The sequence below is a fragment of the Marmota monax genome, unplaced genomic scaffold (assembly GCF_021218885.2).
Source record: "Marmota monax isolate L192 unplaced genomic scaffold, Marmota_monax_Labrador192_F-V1.1 WCK01_AAM20220418_F8-fsc00009, whole genome shotgun sequence".
Taxonomy (NCBI): Eukaryota; Metazoa; Chordata; class Mammalia; order Rodentia; family Sciuridae; genus Marmota; species Marmota monax.
The window spans coordinates 8336519-8356844 of NW_026694710.1; positions in this window are offsets into that span (position 1 = coordinate 8336519).

A 20326-nucleotide genomic window follows, 5' to 3' on the forward strand; every position below is an offset into this window, starting at 1 on the left:
TGCGCACAGAGAATCTATTTACTCAGCCAAATAGTTCATTAGTGTCACAGGCTGACAGCTCACCTTTCTCTTTACAGCACCAGCACTGTCAATCAGATGGAAGCCTTCCATTTACACCTGCTTCCCATTATTTGAGCAATATCCACGCAAGTTCGACTCCTACTGCTCTAACTTAGAGCAGCTAGTCCATGTCACTGATGTGTGTAGGTGGCCTAGCTATTTTAAGGGAGAAATATAATTAGGAAAATGGAATGTATTTTATTTCTGAAGTATATAGCTGCTCTGGTATATATTTTAAACCACTTTTTTTTTTTTGCTAATATGCGTGATCTTTATTGTGGAGTGAATATTCACTATCGCACCTAGGAGTGGGCTTAAAAAATGAAAAATTTGATGCAATATGAATTTTGATGTGCCACACCCTCCTTTTCCCCCTGGAATGGAGTGATATGAAAAGATTAGATGACACATCTTACTCATATGTCAAGCTTTGTCCTGTTGCTTGACAAAATGATAATAAAAGATCCTTTGACTATTCATTTATAGTAATACTCTATGGATATATTCATGTTAGTGTCAACCTTAAATGTGTGACATGTCCTTAATTACAATTCTATATTTTATCCATAGTTCATTCTGTTGTTTTTAAAAAAAAAATGCATTGTACTGTGATTTTCTCTAGTCTTTCTTCAGCATGATTCCTGATATTGGATAGAGTTCTCTTGCAGACTGTCAAAGCACTCAAGCAAACTCTCCCAAGAACAGTCCACTTCACACAGCTGCCAGATGAATGGAGATTGTGAATGTTTTCTCTCAACATATACACCTCTCAGAAACTTCTTTCCCTTGTCCCTCTGTAAGAATCGCTGTTACTTCATAGTATGTATAGGGCTCCATGTCTGAGTGAAATCATATTTCCCATTCAGTAATAAAATCTTTTTCAGAAAAGTACTTAAGAGCTTTGCAATACATGCTCCCTAGAGAGACAGTAGAAGTAGGGACATTTACATCCCTTCCTATTATGCTTTCAAAACTGTGCCTGTAAGAGGGAGTGAGCACTCACACCCTGCACTTGTCTCTTTTACACAAAACATATTCACACATACATTCCTCTTCTCTGTCTCTGTGTCTGTTACTCTCTCTGTCTCCTTCCCTCCCTCCCTTCTTACTTATTTTATGTAAATTCTTTTACTCACCCCAAAGCTAGTCAGATTTAATCTCATACTCTCAAACAACTATGGAAAATCACATAAAATATAAACAGATTCAGACCTATTTTCAGAATCTGATTAGAGCATTTCCTTTTTTAAATACAGTATACACAAAGTTAGCTGATGAACTGTCTTAACAGTCACATATTTTTGAGTCATCTGAACCCCACAAAATATCTACTTTAGACCTTTTTCAGCACAAAAAGACTTCCAGGCTACTGAATTTGGTAAGGCAATAAAATTTAATGTTCAATGAAATCTTAAAGTTTTCCACCTTAATGAATCCAGCTACCCATGACTGTTCCTACTCAAAGATTGAGTAGATAGGCAGTTATATAGTATAATTCAAGTGGCCCTAAGCAAACTAGCTGCCCAAAAGTACTTCCTTCAACTGATCCATGTCATTATCCCTGAAACTGCTCTTTTTATTCTTTGGGCCAAGTAACTAAGCTCTCAAAAACTGCCTGCTAAAATGCAAATATATTTGTTGATCCAGGACACATACACACACAACAACAACAACAACAACTGGGCAGAGATACCAGGACCCACAAAAAATGATAAGCATATATTTTAATTAGCAAAAGTTTGAAAGTTTCAGAACTCTGTTTAGAGATGTCTCACCCTAAAATTCAAATACAATATAATATAAAATGGGCTTTTCCATTACAATGAAGAGCAAATGGTCAACAAATTGCATGCTCTGATGATCAAGTTCATCTTATTTGGAATTTATTGGCTCCCAGCATGCTGTACTCATAATTCACAGCATAATATCAAACCTGAATAGGTGGTAACTGGACAGGACTATTTGGGAGGGCGTAATTTTTTAAGCAAAGCATCACAAAACAGTACAGAGGCACATGGGAAAATAAAAACAAAAAAACTTTGCAAGCCTCAATATCTGTAAATCAGAAATTCTCAATTTTTTCCCCATTTCTTCCACCAAGAGAGGAGTTAAATCCACTTTCTCTTAATCTATCCATCTGTAAAATTTTTATTAAACATTTCTAAAGCCTTCTCCATGTCCTGAGCACTGAATATAACATGTATAAAGACATTGTTTGTGCCCTCTAGGAGTATAATGAAGCTTCCCACCTACTTTAAGGAATGTCTTGAGGATTGAAATACTATTTTAAAGTGCCAAGAGCTACTCAGAAGAAATGTGCTGTATAATTGCAAATATCATTATAGATGAATGGACATGTTCCATTAAACATTTGAATTGGCTACAGAGGGAGGGAGCTTGCGGACCCTTCTTCCCTGGAGAGCTTTAAAGAAAATACTGAGTGACTAGATACACATCTTCCTTGGATGGCTTAGGTAGAGCTGTGCCTAACCCAAATTGGGAGATTCATAGAGGAAAAGCACATGTGAATGCTCAGATTATACCAGCAAATATACCTGTAAATATCAAGATTGAAAGAGATAAATTAAATAAACAATGAATTAAATACACAATCAAGTTGAAAAATTTAAGGAGCATAAGTTCTAACTGAATTAGGAATTAAAAGATGAAGAACTATTAAGCTTAACCAAGGGGGTATCTATTTAGCCAAGTTCCAAGTATTATCCTCCTTTTTAGTTTGTTTCTGAAACACCCTATATATTTTTAAAGGCACAACTCACCAGATGGAAAAAGACATAAAGCTAAACATCTCATCAATGAAGATTCATGGATTGCTTAAGTTAGGTAAAGTTGCTAATAAGAGTTACCTGTATATTCTAAAAATGAGGAATTCTACATCAACACCATTTTCAATTTCTAAATATTTTAATCAATTGCTTTCTTAATTGAAGCCATTCTGGTGAAACTATTTCAGTTGCAGCCCACCCTGTCTGAGCAAACCAATAGAATAAATACAATTTATCCTATGCCCAGAATAGATACTTGGAAAATTAAGACTTTAAAATACTTTTTAAAGACCCAAAGACTTCCAATATTGCATTTTCCTGCAGATTCAGAAACAGATCAAATCAGGTATAGGACTGTTTAGAAATAAAACCCCATGCAAATACTCAGCTATAATCAGAAAGTCTTTTATGTGGACTTATTTGGGGGTCATTTGTTTCTTTCTCAAAAATCTTACTCAAAGATGAGTGACTGCATGACCTCTGAGAAGGATAACAGAACTACCTGTTGACAGAATTAATTATTGACTCAAAGGCTGTGAAATAGCCTTCAACTCAGATATTTTCACAATCTCTAGAAACTCACTTTCTTCCCTGGCATTATCACTGTGGCAAATTGACAGGAGTGTTTAAAACATTATCTATTATTTCTGCATCACGAGTCCAGCAGACTAGGTCAATCGCCTTGTCAGCTTCAAACCCCTCCTCTGTCTGACTTTGTGAAGAGGCTGGCTGAGCTCAGAAGAACCGGGTTCCGAAAGAGGAAACCTAGATTTCCAAGCTCCATTCTATAACTTTGATAATATCTCCTTTTTTTTTCTGAGCCTCAATTTCTTCATGATGAAATCAGGTGTTGAATAAAATAATGAAAAACTTAAGATTCTTTCCACGATAAAGATTTATGTTTCTATGTTACCCTGTATATTTGTATTATATTAAAGGAAAACAGAGTTCTGTACTAAGAGTTCCTTTGTCCAGAAGGCTCATATAGCAGTTTGTATGTACTGCTGTGGAAGCCTCTGTTATAATTCAAGATATAAAAATGTACAGGTCAGAGTTGAATTGCATTGAATCCAGCTCATAGACTTTTTGTTCAGCCTCCACATTAAAAAATAACAATCTAGTTTATGTTTATTTAAAAATGGAAAAGGAAACACGGAATCCAGATTTGAGGATCTGTTGAAAAGCAAAGAGCTAAGTATGTTACATCCACAGATCTCCCAACTGCAATTTATTAGAGCCAGGTAATTACTGTCATCTTTAATTGTGACGTATGTTCTGTAATTTACCATCCAACCTGCTGTACTTAATTTCATCTTTTGACAGATTCTGTACACATTTTTATTTGTAAATGCAGGTTTATGCCTTTCTCTCCTCCACCAGGTAATGAATTTCGCAGGGCAAAAAGCTTGCCTGGATACTCTGTGGTAGGCACAGTTAGCTGCCCACAACTATGCCCTCTATCCTTCTTGGTGGATGGATACTTCCTATTCCTATGCATTTTAATGAAAGCTTTGCATCATTTTATTTTCATATAAACTTATAAGACAGGCAACATTATCTCAAACATACAGATGAGGAATAGAGAGCCAAAACTTTTGCACCAGGTCAAACCATTCTTGGAATGAATGGTGAATATTTTATCCAAGTTCAAACATAGCCAAGTCATGCATCTAAATGTACAACATCTTACAAGGCTGTGTGGACCTAAAAAGATAATTTGATATTCCAGTAGAATTTAGTATGTGTTAATGAGTCCAAATATCAGATGAATCCTCAGAATCCCCTAAACATTCCTTAATAGATTTCTCTCTCATTCCAATGGAGAAAAAATTTCCATTTTCCACTCTTCTAAAGAAAACTATCAACATCAGCCTCCTCTGTCTCTTATTCTCCAAAAAAAGAACACAAAACTTCTTTCTTTTGTTGCTACTTACTTCAGTTATCTGGATTTTGAATTGAGCAATTAATGGTCCCTATTATTTCCTAAGATCAAACCCTCCACTGGTGCTCAAAATCTCTTTGCTAACTGAATCTGAATCTGAAAATTTCTCTACTCTAGTCATATGATTCCTCTCCTATATTATCAGTTCCCCTTCCATCAGAATTCAGATTTGCTCCCTTCCTTTGTTACTAAGAAAGGATTTCCTTGATCCCTTTCACCCCTCTCCAGTTACTGAAACAAAGTATTTGACTAGGCTGAGTTCTCTACTTCCTCCTCTTGTATTCTGTCATGAATCCTCTGTATTTAGAATTTTATCCACTTAATATCCCTGCAAATCTGCTTGTCAAGGTCAAACTCTACTTCTGACCTGGCAAATGCAATGGTCAGTTATCAGCCCTCCTAGCTCCTTTAGCAGGCTTGGATAGAAATTTTGTAATCACTAAATTTACTTGGCTTTTGAGAGTGCCACATTTCTCTAGTCCTCCCCCCACCCCTTTTTCATTAGCCATTTTCTACTAATCTTTACTGGATTTCCTGACTTCTTAGTACCCTAGAACTTCATGTGTCCGGCTTCTCTTTCCTTTCTATATTACACCTCTCAATGCTCTCATTCAGAACAACAGCATTTGAATGTATATCCAGGCTAATGATTTTCAGTTGGAATTGACTCATATATCTAACTTTCTTTCACTTGGCATATCTAACTTAACATGCCCAAATCCAAGGACTGATTCCCAGATTGTGCCCAAATCTCAGTAATTCAAATGTGATTCATGCAAATTTCTGTTGCAAATCTGAAACTTTTAAGGCCTGCTTGATTCCTTGCTTTATCCTTTCATCCAATCCCTGACTAAATCATTTCACATCTAACCACTTCTTACTATGTTTACCTTAATCAGCTCATGCAGATAAGCAACATCCACTCATAGGTATATGTCACAGCTTTTTTTTTTTTATTCAATGCTTTCTTTTTCTTTTTTTTTAATTTTTATTGTTGGTTGTTCAAAACATTACATAGTTCTTGACATATCATATTTCACACTTTGATTCAAGTGGGTTATGAACTCCCATTTTTACCCCGTATACAGATTGCAGAATCACATCGGTTACACATCCACTGATTTACATATTGCCATACTAGTGTCTGTTGTATTCTGCTGCCTTTCCTATCCTCTACTATCGCCCATCCCCTCCCCTCCCCTCCCCTCCCCTCTTCTCTCTCTACCCCATCTACTGTAATTCATTTCTCCCCCTTGTTTTTTTTTTTCCCCTTTCCCCTCACTTCCTCTTGTATGTAATTTTGTATAACCATGAGGGTTTCCTTCCATTTCCATGCAATTTCCCTTCTCTCTCCCTTTCCCTCCCACCTCTCATCCCTGTTTAATGTTAATCTTCTTCTCATGCTCTTCCTCCCTACTCTGTTCTTAGTTACTGGCCTTATATCAAAGAAGACATTTGGCATTTGTTTTTTAGGAATTGGCTAGCTTCACTTAGCATAATCTGCTCTAATGCCATCCATTTCCCTGCAAATTCCATGATTTTGTCATTTTTTAATGCAGAGTAATACTCCATTGTGTATAAATGCCACATTTTTTTTTATCCATTCGTCTATTGAAGGGCATCTAGGTTGGTTCCACAGTCTTGCTATTGTGAATTGTGCTGCTATGAACATCGATGTAGCAGTGTCCCTGTAGTATGCTCTTTTTAGGTCTTTAGGGAATAGACCGAGAAGGGGTATAGCTGGGTTAAATGGTGGTTCCATTCCCAGCTTTCCAAGAAATCTCCATACTGCTTTCCAAATTGGCTGCACCAATTTGCAGTCCCACCAGCAATGTACAAGTGTACTCTGTCACAGCTTTTTAGCTAAGTCTCTCTCCTTTCCACTACTGCTCTTATTCTCAGTACCTATCATGGTAGATTAACATTCCCATCTCTCCAGAGACTTTTCTTCACATTCATAATAAAAGGAAAGAGCCTCGTCATGGCCTCAGATACTTCTAGCTCTGGCTTCTGCCTACATATGGTAAATTATTTCTTGACAGGGATCCCTTGCTCAGCATGTCCCCGCCACTCTAGGAGTTTTGCTGTTCATCAAATGCTACAACTGCATTTCCTCATCAAAGGCTTTGCATTTGTAGCTTCCGATTCCTAACAGGATCTTACCTCAAGCTGTAGCTGGCTTATTTCTCAGATATAATTTTGGATGTTTCATTCAAATTAGGTATTTGAATCAGGCATTTGCTTAATCATTACCTTCTTAGAGAAATCGTAACTAAGTAATCGAAATATGTCTACATTTTCTATCCTTTTATACTGCTTCTCTATTCTTTTCTGTATTTATTACTACCTAATTGCTACCTAAATACCTAAATACTACCTAAATATGCAAAATTCAATAACTCAGAATTTGTACAAAAATATCTGTTCTTTTCTAGCCTTATTGTTCTATAATTTATTTTTAAATTTCCCTTTGTATCTCTGTTTTAACCTTCAATGTTTCTAGCTTGCTTATGTTCTTCTTAGGATTTATATTTAAATATGAGTCTTATATGCCAGCTAGGTTGAAGATGACTTCTGGAAGGATCAATGTTCACGTTACAGAATTCACACGAAAACAGCCTAACATGCCATGCGCTGAAGTTACAGTATGATAACTCCTCAAGTGGATACAAGCTATTTTTTATTATTCCTTTTAAAGTGACACTGCTCATAGCAATATCATACCTTTAGAGAGCCTAGAAGAATGAAACTCGGCTTGCCCTTACACTAATTGTGCTATTGGGCTGCAGTATCTTTATGCACATACAGAATAACTTGATGTTAATGTGAAATCTTAAATATACCCCAGACACTGTCTCTGCTTTCTGTTGTCACTATGTTTAGGCAATTTTACTTGGCTCTTTTCCATGTCTATTTCTGCCTTGCAACCTTAATCCTTCTGAATACTTCTGATGTCTTCTGGTATATACTGTCTCATCTGTCTTTAATTTTCTTCATGTATGTAATATATATGAAGATATATATTTTATATTTATTTATAAATTACATATATATATATTATGTGCATATAATGTATTTACATTTTCTTGACTGTTTGTCTTCTATTTCTTCCTTGAGGATTGATTTTATAGCAATTAAAAGCAAAATGTTGTGTTCTTTTCCTCTGGCTTAATTAATATGTGTTAATTAAAAGATAAAAATAAACCAACCAATCACATTGCCTTGGGTTCTGGCTTGTTTTAAACAGATCCTCTCTTCAAGCCTGGATTACTTAAAGACAAATATTCATATACAGAAAAGGTAGAGAATCCTATAGGAATTTACTCAAGGTTCCTCAGTTGAAAAACAAATGATAAATCAGAAAATGATGGAGTTCACTTTTTTTTCCTAGTTCCAAGGTGCTTGCATAACTTGTACTCTTTTAGATGCACAAGAGAGAAGTTAATTAATTATATATAGTGAACATTTACATCATTAAAATTCATTTATGTTTATAACAGGAATACTCTATTGAAAAGCATTTGTCTTCATAAGAATATTCTTTTAGTCATAGTTAGAAGAAAATTAAGAAAATCAACACACCACTCATATTTGTCTGCATATCTTTTGTAATCATTTTGATCAATGTGCTCAGTATGCCAAGGAATATCTTCATCTATATTTATTAAAGATTTGTGTTTATATACACTGAGGTTGAACATTCTGATATTTTTACAAAATTTATGAACATCAATATAAATTTATTGAATAAATTAATCAAAAATTCAGAAGAGTCAATCAATCTTCAAATTTTATATTTCTTCCTTTAGTGAAGCAAGAGAAACTATTCAATAAAAATGTACTGAGCATCTCCAGATGCCTCTGCATGCTAAGAAGAGGAGGTTAAAGGGTGCACAGATAAGTAGAAAGAAAGACTCAGGGAGCCTGTTCTAACATCATCATGTCTCATTTATTTCAGAGATGTAAAATATTCACAGCTGGTTTATCAATATTAACTATAAAAAATTGAACTCAAGCCAGGACCAGTGGCACATGCCTGTAATCCCAGTGGCTTGGGAGGCTGAGGCAGGAGGATTGTGATTGTAAAGCCAGCCTCAGCAATGGTGAGGCGCTAAGCAACCTGGTGAGACCCTGTCTCTAAATAAAATACAAAATAGGGCTGGGAGTATGGCTTAGTGGCCAAGTGCCCCTGAGTTCAACGCCCGGTGCCAAAAAAAAAAAAAAATTGAACTCAGAAAAGTTTCCACGTCTACATTGGTTCAAGTGTTGAAGAATTATAATGCTTATTATATAATACTGACAATAGCAAAAAATATAGCAATATGACAATTAATATTTACCAATCTTTTTATTATTTTTTTAAACATTTCCTTAGTTGTAAATTGATCTTTTTATTTAATTTATTTATTTATATGTGGGGCTGAGGATTGAACCCAGGGCCTCACACATGCCAGGCTAGTGCTCTACTACTGAGCCACAACTCCAGCCCCTCTTTTTTATTATTTCTATGCATATAATACTTCAAATACTATCACAGTGAGAGAAAGTCTTTTTATGTATGACTTTAACTTTCTTTAACGTATTACATATTGCATGAAGAATTGAAAAGAAAATCAAAAAATTATTAAGATAAGTGTAACAGATTATACATAAGGCCAATATTTTTGTCAAAGAGTTTATGCTCTATAGTAATGTTGTCAACAGATACGAGTTAGACATAAATACAGGCCACATATGTAATTTTAAATTTTCAATTAGTCACATTAATAAAGGCAAAAGAAAACAGGTAAAATAAATTACATATGACTGGTTATGTAGCAAACACCTGTTATCCCAGCAGCTAGGGAGGTTGAGGCTGGAGGATTGCAAATTCAAAGCTAGCCTCAGGAAATTGGTGAGGTCCTGTGTCAAAATTTAAAATAATAATAATAATAACAACAACAAAGGTCTAGGGATGGAACCTAGTGGTTAAGTGCCCCTGGGTTCAATCCCTGGTATTAAAAAAAAAATTATACATCTTATTTACTATCAGTAAACCAGATGTTATCATTTCACTCCATAATTAATATAAAACTTAGATAATTTAAATTTTTTATATTTTATTCAAACTAAACACATTTATTATGCTTAAATGTGGTTAGTGCATTCTATGTTGGACACTGCCACCCTACAGTAATAATGTGATAAGAGAAAGGAATTTATCACTCACTCAGTAAATCATATATCACATCATAGCAAATGCAGTTTACATGTGATTATGTTATATTATACAGTAAAATAAATGTTGGTGATTTTACATATATTGATTTTTTTTTGTATCTGTGTGTGGTGGTGCTGGGGATTGAACCCAGGGCTTTGTGCATGTGAGTCAAGCATTCTACCAACTGAACTGTATCCCCAGCCCTAGGTATATCAATTGGAATATACATAAATATTAATATAGGCACACATGTAATTGTGTAGATGTTTCGATTTGTATGTCCATGTATACACAAAATGTGTTCATAAATGAAATCCAAAATTTCATGTAGTACACAATCTAAAATTACAACAATCAAAATGTTTTTTTTTTTAAAGGAAAGAAAACATATAATCAATCTTAGATTGATTGGGGTGGAGCACAGGGGAAAAAAAGAAAAAATGATTTATGTATATTAACAAAAGATATTACTATAACATCTACATGTATAATTTCCAAAAGGATTTCTTCTCTTCTGGAAAAAAATGCTAAAACAGAGAGAATAAGCAAAGAGGGCTTGCAAGACATAATTTGCTCTAAAAATGGAACAGTTCTGAACAGTACTTCTAAGGGAGAAACAATTACCTGTAACCAGTAAAGTGATGCTAATTTTTAATTACATTGTAGAGCTTTGTTTTTCTACATGTTTTTCTACTTAGCAACATTAAATCTCATTTAGGTGTAGTCCCAACATTCTTTTCTCTTAGAGATTCAGTTTAGACCTGTTAATTTTACTGTCATGGAAGAAATGCAGCCATTAATTCCAGATAAACTTCAATATGAAGAGACATATGACATTCCGGGTTATTCTTGCAAACTGGCAATTCTTCCTCAGAATCATCTGTTGATGTTGTCAAAACCATTAAATAAATATCTCCTAGATTTACAAAGATTGTTTGATTTTATCAATATGTTAAAATATGAAAGTCTAGCTTCTCTGAGGTTTGACCGTGATGAACAGAATTTTTTCTGCTCCAAATCCATATACCGAAGTTCCAACCCAAGAATGTCTATATTTAGAGAGAGGGACTCTAAGGGGTAATAAAGACAAAAGAAGGTCAGATAGGTGTGACTTTATTTGAAAGGACATGAGAAGAGGTTAGAGGACAGTCATGAACATCCTGGAGGAAAGATTATTTAAGGAAACGGTAGGAAGGTGGCCATGTGTCACCAGGAACTGAGGTTTCGGAAGACATCAAACCTAATCACACCTTGCTTTTGAATTCTATCCTTGGGAGCTTTAGGAAAACAAATTTCTGTTGTTTATGTCACCCAGTCTGTGGTACTTTTTTTTTAATGACTGCCCTAGAAAACTAGTGTACAGGCTGAGACGTTATTAGTAAATGGATAAGAAAAAATTATCACTCAAGTCACTAGTCCCCTTATATTAGGAAGACATAAACAGTGGATTAAAACCTGGTCTTGTGCATTATCAATCAAAGCCACTGAATATCCAGAGGATATAATGAAATACAAATACTCGGTATTAATTAAATGTTAAATATCCCAACATATTAAATGTATTTCAAGGTACTGTGTCAACATGGATCACTTCACTAACGATTCAAGTAATTCTTATTGGGAAAACATTAAACCCCAAACTGCACTCAACAAATTCAAATGAAATACGTAAATAATGTGAAAAGGAATTTTGGCACAGAAAATCTTGCCTGAATAAAACCAATAATCTAATGGTATGATTTTATGAAACATTATGTGAAAACAAGCAATGCTTAACAACTTACTAATCAGATTAAAATGCTCTACCATCGGCTGAATCTCCTAATTGTTTAAAAATTTATTTTCATACTTACAGTGATTGAATTTTTTAATGATTATGTGCTTCTGTCAACTCTATGGAGTTAAATTTCACAAAGTGCTCTCTTAAGAAATAATCTTTTACAAATGGTTTCTAATAAACATTATATTCTTCCTGATATAATATGAAAGATCGTAATCAATGAAATAGCAGGAATAATAGTATTGGGCTAGGGGTGTAGCTTTCAGGCAGAACAAGTACCTAGCATGTGCAAAACCCTGCATTCAATCCTAGCCCCCAAAGAGGAAGAAAGATGGGTGAGGGAAGAAATGTAAAAAAGAAAGTATATATGATACGATTTTCTTCAAAAGGCATAAATAGTGAAAAAACAGTAAATTTAAATATGAAAAATAGAAAGAGGAAAAAATATTTACAAACACTGATGACTTCACTGGCAGGGCAAGTGAATGAATTAATTGAATTTTCTTAATTTAACATCCTCTATAGCTAACAAAGGATAAATCCTAAATTTTAGTATGAATCTAATTCCCTCAGTAGAGTCAGAAAGAAAAACATATCTAATCTAATACAGCACCTGTGTCTTCATTTTCAGGACAAACCTAGAAAGATAAAACATTAATTTAAACTTTTTTTTTTTTGTACTGCTGAGGATTGAACCCAGGGCTTTATGCATGTGAGGTAAACATTCTACCAGCTGAGCTATATCCCCAGCCCTCATTAATTCAAACTTTACAACTTTTAACCTTATTACCTATGCTATTCTAAAATTATTCATAAAAAACATTCTAATTGATCTAACATGTAAATATTACCATAGCAGATTTTTAAGAATAGGAATTTGTTAATCAATTCAAGCCAACAATAACACATCACCCTTATAACAAGAAGTATACCAGTTGTCCTCATTTTCTCCCATGATCATTTAAAGCACTATGAGATCAACACCATCAAAAACCTTCAGAAATACGAGTATGCCAATTTAGCAAAAAGTGCCAAGGTCATCCTCATTTTGCTAAACAGACATTTAGTAGGCTACTTTCTTTAAAACTTAGGATATTTTTAATTCAAATATCAGGCTTGTTTATGCAATAAGGATATTGTTTTATTTAGACAAGTAGTTTGGATATAGCATTGTTTTCTCTAATGGCTGTGTTTCAGTGTTTTAAATGTCTTCCATGCTGCATAAATGATACTTTTTTGTGTGAACAATCTACAAAAACTATATTAATAAAATGCATACTGAAGGCATCAACAGTAGAATAATTTTGGGGAAATGGATTTCTGGTCCCATGCCCCCCTCCATTTATTCTTGTATTTTTTATTAATTATATTATATTTGAGCATTCTGTTTTTAGAATCATATCAATAGTGTATTACCCAGGGCACTAGTAAAATTCTAAACACTTTTCCAAAGGAAATGAAGCAAAATATAAAATAATTAAAGATTCATTAATAATAGCTTTGTTTTGAACTGCTATTATTAGCTGTGTGATTATTGGGAAGTTATTTCAACAAATATTCCAGGGACTTTTTCCTAAAGCTCAGTTGATTCCAAAGATTCAGAATGAGCCAGAGATAATGTATTTTAAAAGAAAATCCCAAAATAGTTATTCACTATGCTGAGATTAGCATTCTGAGTTACTGCACAAAACTACTAAGTTTCTGGCCTGGTGAATGAGGTCAGGTGGTGAGGATCTTCAATCTTTTTTTTTTTTTTTTTTTAATCTGAGGATCTTGAATCTTTATTTTCTGTTTTCATATAAAACATTTGCAGAACTTTCTTTTTCTTTGATTCTTTATACTTCAAAGTAGTTATCTTCTGTTTTTTCCCCTCCTTTTTCTACTAAAATTTAGGGTTCCCATACCTCCACCAAATCCAATCTATACCATCTATATCCTCAATTCTGTTCCATTTCCTATTCTCTGGGAAAGATGTTGCATCAATCATCCCCCCTCATTTTCACCTAAATATTCCAAGCCTTCATGGTTTTATACTATTCTCATCATTCCTCAGTGAGTGTTATTGAAGCCTTCCCATGTGCAGAGAACTGCATAAGGCACTGGAAGACAGGTGCAATCCTTGGGCATGCTGATTTTACTGTGTAGTGTGGAGGGGGCTCCAGGAATTTGAATAAGTGGTTCAAAGGGTTCTGTTTGGAACAGCAGTGTCAACATGATGAGGGAGGATGTGAGAAATGCAGAATCTCTGGCCATAACAAAAATTCTTGAATCTGAAGCTAACCCAATCCCCCAGAAGCTTAAACTCAAGGAGTACTCTAAGAGAAGAAATTAAGGATGTGAGTCAAAATTATAAACATCCTTTTTTCAAATGCCAAACCAGATTTCTCAAACGGCTCAGACCTTTTCATGGATTTTCTCTGTGTCTCTCAAACTTTAGTCTTCACCACTTTTTGAAATATGCTTGGTTTTCTGCATAGTTTATTTTCCCTCACCCTCTGAAAACCTGAAGTGCTCTATTGTCCTTATCAATGTGCCTGTTGGATAACAAGCAGTAGCAGCAATGATACTAGTTAAATTTGGTTGAGCACAAGCTCTGTTAATGTCCTTAACTCTCATGATACTGCTTGAGGAAGATGCCACTATTGTCCTCAGTTGAGAAACTGAGGCACAGAGCGATTAAGCAATGACCACTCCACTGCAAAGCCTTCCCTGTCCCTCAGTGGGACACAACTCCTTCTTCCTGTCTGTACTCTGGGAGCTTTCTCCTGCCTCACCTAAGGAACTTACTACTCCTCACTCATGGTAGTTTCCACACTTATCTCATTATACTTATGCCATATATTCACCTCCTTTAGGTCTTAAATATTTCCCTCCCCTGCATGTATTTCCATGAAATTTATGGCATTGTAAGGGTTCAGATATATTTGAAGTATTGACTGATTAAATATTTGATACTATAGGTTGCAGACATCAAATAGTTGCCTTTAGAAATAGAAGAAAGAATGCATGAGACATGGTAAACTTTGCTTTGTCATTGTGATGACGATTTGGATGTTGCTTTAGAATTAGCTTATTTTCTCTTTCTTAGAGTGAAATTTCATCTCAGTATCAACTTGTTTCCTTCATTTATTTTTCCCTCACCTAAATACTTCCTTTTAAAGTAGCTTTACCTCACTTTTCTGTGAAATTCAACCAAAACAAACTATCCCACAATCTGTGGGACTTGGCTACTGTGACTCTGGAGAGGTAGCTGGGAGAATGTAATCCCATAAGGCCATGCAGAGCTCACAGTCTAATAGAGAAAACACAGTCAACTTACCTACAATATGTAGAATTAGTGAGAAGGAGGAATGAGCTCAGGAGAGGGCAGGATGGCATATAAAATGACTTTAGAGAAGATGGTTGAGTGTGTAGGATTCATCAGATCCAGAAAGGCTGTAAGGTAAAGGTGGGGACACTCAAGGCAGAATTTGGAAGGCGACTGTATCTGTATACAAAATAGGTACACCAAAGGAAGAAAGTGAAATCTCTCAGATCTGGATTGATAGGATCATGCAAAGCTCATGGAGACTATGGTATTGCTATGTGTAGATTGGTTGTGCAGTAGAAGAGGCAGTAAAGAGATGAGGATATACATGAAAGTGCAGACCTGGTAAGAAAGAGCTCACTCAAACCTCCAGGCCCACATGATTCAAGCTACTGAGAAAAAAAAAATCACTTTCTTGGTTAGTATGCAGATGTTTAGTAATTATTTTCATTTCATTCTTGTTTTCAAGAATTACAATGCTTCAACTTTATGCTAACAGAGAGAGAAGGTTTATTCACTGAGAAAAGATGTTTTTAGTTTATGTATATTCTAGTTGAAAATCTAGAGTGAATATGTCAGAGTGAAGCTGCATATTAGAGACACAAGGCTAATGAGTCTCTCTGTGTTTTTATCAATATTCCATGTGAGATTTAAGAAAACATCAAAAATAAAATTTTATTTTGTCTTGATGATGAATCGAGAAGCAGTCCAAAACTCTCTCTAAGGATAATGAATTATCATTAATGAACCCATGGCTCATGGGATACCCTGGCAATAAAGTAAAGCTAGACCATGTTTCTATCATTTCCACTTTTTCAGTTTTTCTTATTAATGATCAAAAAAGAGAGTATAGGATTCCATACATACAATTCATGAAGAATTTTGACAGATGATGTTTCTGCAATTTCTGTGATTTAATGAAAATATTCATAGACAATAGCACTATATGAATTCTTTTTATAACTTGGCCATCTTTCAGTTATATAAACTGCTATCTTATATTTCCTATTTCTTCCCAGTCAAATATTATAAAAATATGAATGCATTAAGTGAAATACATTTCTCCAAGGATAGCATAATAATTAACAATGTGATCAATAGCACATAAATTACTCAATTACATTATTATCAATTCCAAGGAACATAAAAATATAATGCCCTGAACAAATATAATACATCTGATTTTCTTGTGAAAAAGAATTATGTGCAAATTCATTTTATGGGGAGGGAGGTAATTTTCATGAAATAATATATTCATGTCAGTTCAGTTCACTACAAAATAGTTCGTGAATTACCTGATATAAAATTTTGCATATTGGTGGTGTAAAACTGATAAATATATACACATACATAAAATATAAATGCATGTAAAATATATACATATACATATATACATATATATTTTGTTATTAACACTTAAGCATTAATATTTGCATGACATGTGCCTTTTAAGATTTATTATTTGTCCTATAGTGTGAGTTTTCACATATGTAATCACAGAAACTGAAAGACAAAAGCAAATGTGCCAAGTCTTAAGAAAAGAGAGCTAAAAGAGGAAAATTTGAAATCTCATGTTCCAGAAATGCAAGAGAACCTATGCAGGTTGCCTGTGAAGAACACAAATGAAAATTACAGTATGTTATATCTTAATGAAACAGGAATAGATAGAAGTTTGACCAACTGGGAAGTGATAATTTGTTGAAAGAAATAAAAGGAGAAAAATTCCTATCACTGTTCAAACTATTTTATATCCACAATACTTTGTGTTTTGAAAAATAGACTTCGAACTTCGTACATAACTAAGAAAGATATAGAATTTGAACATTTTTATTTTGACTTATATATTACTTAGAACTTATGGATAATTCATGCTAGTATTTACAAAAGATCTAGTTATCTCACTTCTATGTATATACCCAAAGGAAATGATCAGCATTCTAAAAGAATATTTGCAAGCCCATATTTATTTTAGCACCATTCACAACAGCTGAGTAATCAACCTATAGTGGATGAATGGATAAAGAAAATGTAGTATACGCACTCAATGAAATATTACTCACTCAGCCATAAAAAAGAATGAAATCTTATGCTTTACTGCAAAATGGATAGAAATGGAGGACATTGTGTTACATGAAATGAGTTCAACTCAGGCTAGTATGATAAGTGCTTTCTCTTATGTGGAAGTTAAAAATACAAAGGAGACTGGATTTAATCAGTGCATGCCACATGAATGTACTGAATTACCAAAATGAACCCCATTCATATGTGTAACTAAAACATGCTAATCAAAAATATTGAAAAAAATGGAATCTAACTAGTTTGAGAAAGAAATGTTTTTTGGGTCAAAGAAAAAGAGATGCAATTTTGAAGTTAAATTTGTCCCCAATGTTTATGTGGGTAGTCCCCAAAGAATGTCTCATGAAACAAGACATTATGTCCTTCCTAGAGTTGTTTTTTCACTTGATAAATAACACAATTTTTACTTAATAATTGCCTTTAAACCCCAATTATTCAACTTCATCTTTTGCATTCATGATTAGGGCAATATTTGATTCAAGATGAGTCTTAAACTGTACCTAGATTATTAGATATATGTCCAGGTATAAGTTCTTTTGACACTTGGCCAATATAAATGTATTTGGGATTACTGAAAATTTTGAAGGATCCATCATGTAGGTCTATTCATCTTTTCAGAGAGTTAATTGGAATTTAATGGAATAAGTATTTCTCTTTTTTTCACATTTCATGATTTACTATCATACACTAGAAACATATTTTGGTTTAGCAAATTTTATAATATTTCTACCTTTCTCTTTAAAAGACAGGTATAGAATTTGAAACTCTTTTTATTCAGAAACTCCACCCATATTTACCAAGTGTTCCAGTTCTTCTCTACTGGTTCAAACTCAGGTAGTTCCTCATCCTCCATCTTTCCAAGGGAAAGCTGAATTGGAATAGATTTCTCTCCCTCCCTCCCTCCCTCCCTCCCTCCCTTCCTTCCTCCCTTCCTCCCTTCCTTCCTTCCTTCCTTTCTTCATTAAAATTAATGGCAAAACCTACACATGGAAAGGGGGATGGAAAGCAGTACTAGAGCAAAAGTCTTATTGTGGAACAAAGAGAGGAAGAATGTTTGTTGGGTGATAATTGGAGAAACTTCAGCTTAAAAAAGATTCAGCCTATACTTAGCACAGGGGCCAGTAAACATTTTGTAAAGGACCAGATGGTAAATGTGTTAAGCTTTGTGGGCTTGCATTTTATAACCATGTGTATAAATCCATCCCCAATCATATAGTAAACACACACACACACACACACACACACACACTATTAGTCATTAACCACACTGTGAGAATTTTAACAGAAGCCAAAGTGAATAATAAACCATGATTGTTTTCTTCAAAGAGAGATAAATTTTCATCAAACAACAATAAGATTATCATCTTCTTTGAGAAGCTCTGTTAAGTGTGATCTCTGCTGACACAGGGCTCAGTGTTACTAGGCTGAAAATGGAGGTAGCATGAATCATTCTGAGGAAGTCAGCGAGATGGAGAGCTTAAATGCAGCTGTGCTCAGACACCAAGGGAGGGAAGTGTGAGTCTAGAGGAAATTCAGCACGTTCACAGAAAAAAAAGGTGCAAATTAGGATTTCAAAGTATGGATGCTAGAGCCCAAACTGGGTTCCAATCACAGCTCTTCCACTGACTGGCTATGGGACCTCAAGCACATTGCTAAAATTCTTCCCCCTGTAATGTCCTCACCTAAAAAAATGAAGGTGATTATGACTCCGAAATTGATACTATTATTGTAAGAATAAAATGTGTAATTAATTATGCATTCCCAGAGGAGTGCTCAGCACCTAGTAAGCTCTAAGCAAATGTTTGCAGTTATTATTAGCACCACTCTTAGTTATTAAACTCAAAGGACATTAGTCTTATTTTAAGTAGTTGTGGTGTATTTGTGTGATTTCAAGTAGCTTAAACTGATTTCATCTATGTCTGAAAAAAGGTAGAGGGAGAAAGAACTAATCAAAATTTAAAAAAAAACATGGAGGGAGACCCTCATTGTTATACAAAATTACATATAAGAGGTTGTGAGGGGAATGGGAAAATAAACAAGGAGAGAAATGAATTACAGTGGATGGGGTAGTGAGAGAAGATGGGAGGGGAGGGAGGGGGGATAGTAGAGGATAGTAAAGGTAGCAGAATACAACAGTTACTAATAGGGCTTTATGTAAAAATGTGGATGTGTAACCAATGTGATTCTGCAATCTGTATTTGGGGTAAAATTGGGAGTTCATAACCAACTTGAATCTATTGTATGAAATATGATATGTCAATAGCTTTATAATGTTTTGAACAACCAATAAAAAAAAATTTTAAAAAAATTAAAAAAAACAATACAAACCAGAAAATAATAGCTTTATTGTTGTTTTTTTTTTTTAAATGCATCCAAGACAAAATGAGCCGATAGCTTAAGTCTAAATATCTGTGGAGAAAGAGTACAGGTGAAGCCAGCACACAAATATAATTTATTCTTTGATTGAAGTTTCCTAATATGTTCATGTCTTCTTTATTGCTTTCAAGTATCTACATTTTCTTAGTCTTTTATATGTATGCATACATAATATGTTATTTCTTTCTCTCTCTCTCTCTTTTTTTTTCTGTGTGAGAGTGAGAGTAAGGAAAGAAAGAAGAGAAAGACAGAGGGGAGAAAGGAAGAGAATGAAGAACAGAGAACAGAAGATTGGGTCATGGTAAGATAGGCAAACAAACTGATCTTCTATCTCCCTGTAGCTTCCTTGCCAGACAATGATCTCTTAACAACACTACTAACTAGCAAATGCAACACAAACATGCCTGACAATCCCTTTTGACAGTTCCTTACAAAAGGAACTGAAGATTTCACATTTCAATCCTAATAAAAATAAACATGACTTGATAAGACTTATTTACAAGAAAGCAAAATGCCATTTTTGTATGAATAGTCTCAATTTTACCACTCACCACTATATATTAGACAGAAATATTCTTATTATGATTATGAGTAGTAATAATATAAAATAACAGCTAATATGTTGTTACAATTTCAAAGTTTATATAAATGGTAGATCATAAATATGCCTCAATAAATAGTACAAAAAATCTTTATCTTCTAAAAAATATTAACACCTCACAGGCAGTAAAATTCTATGTTTTTCAAATGATAGGATATTAGAATCGTGAGTTCTTTGTATCTGATACTTCTCAGTTCT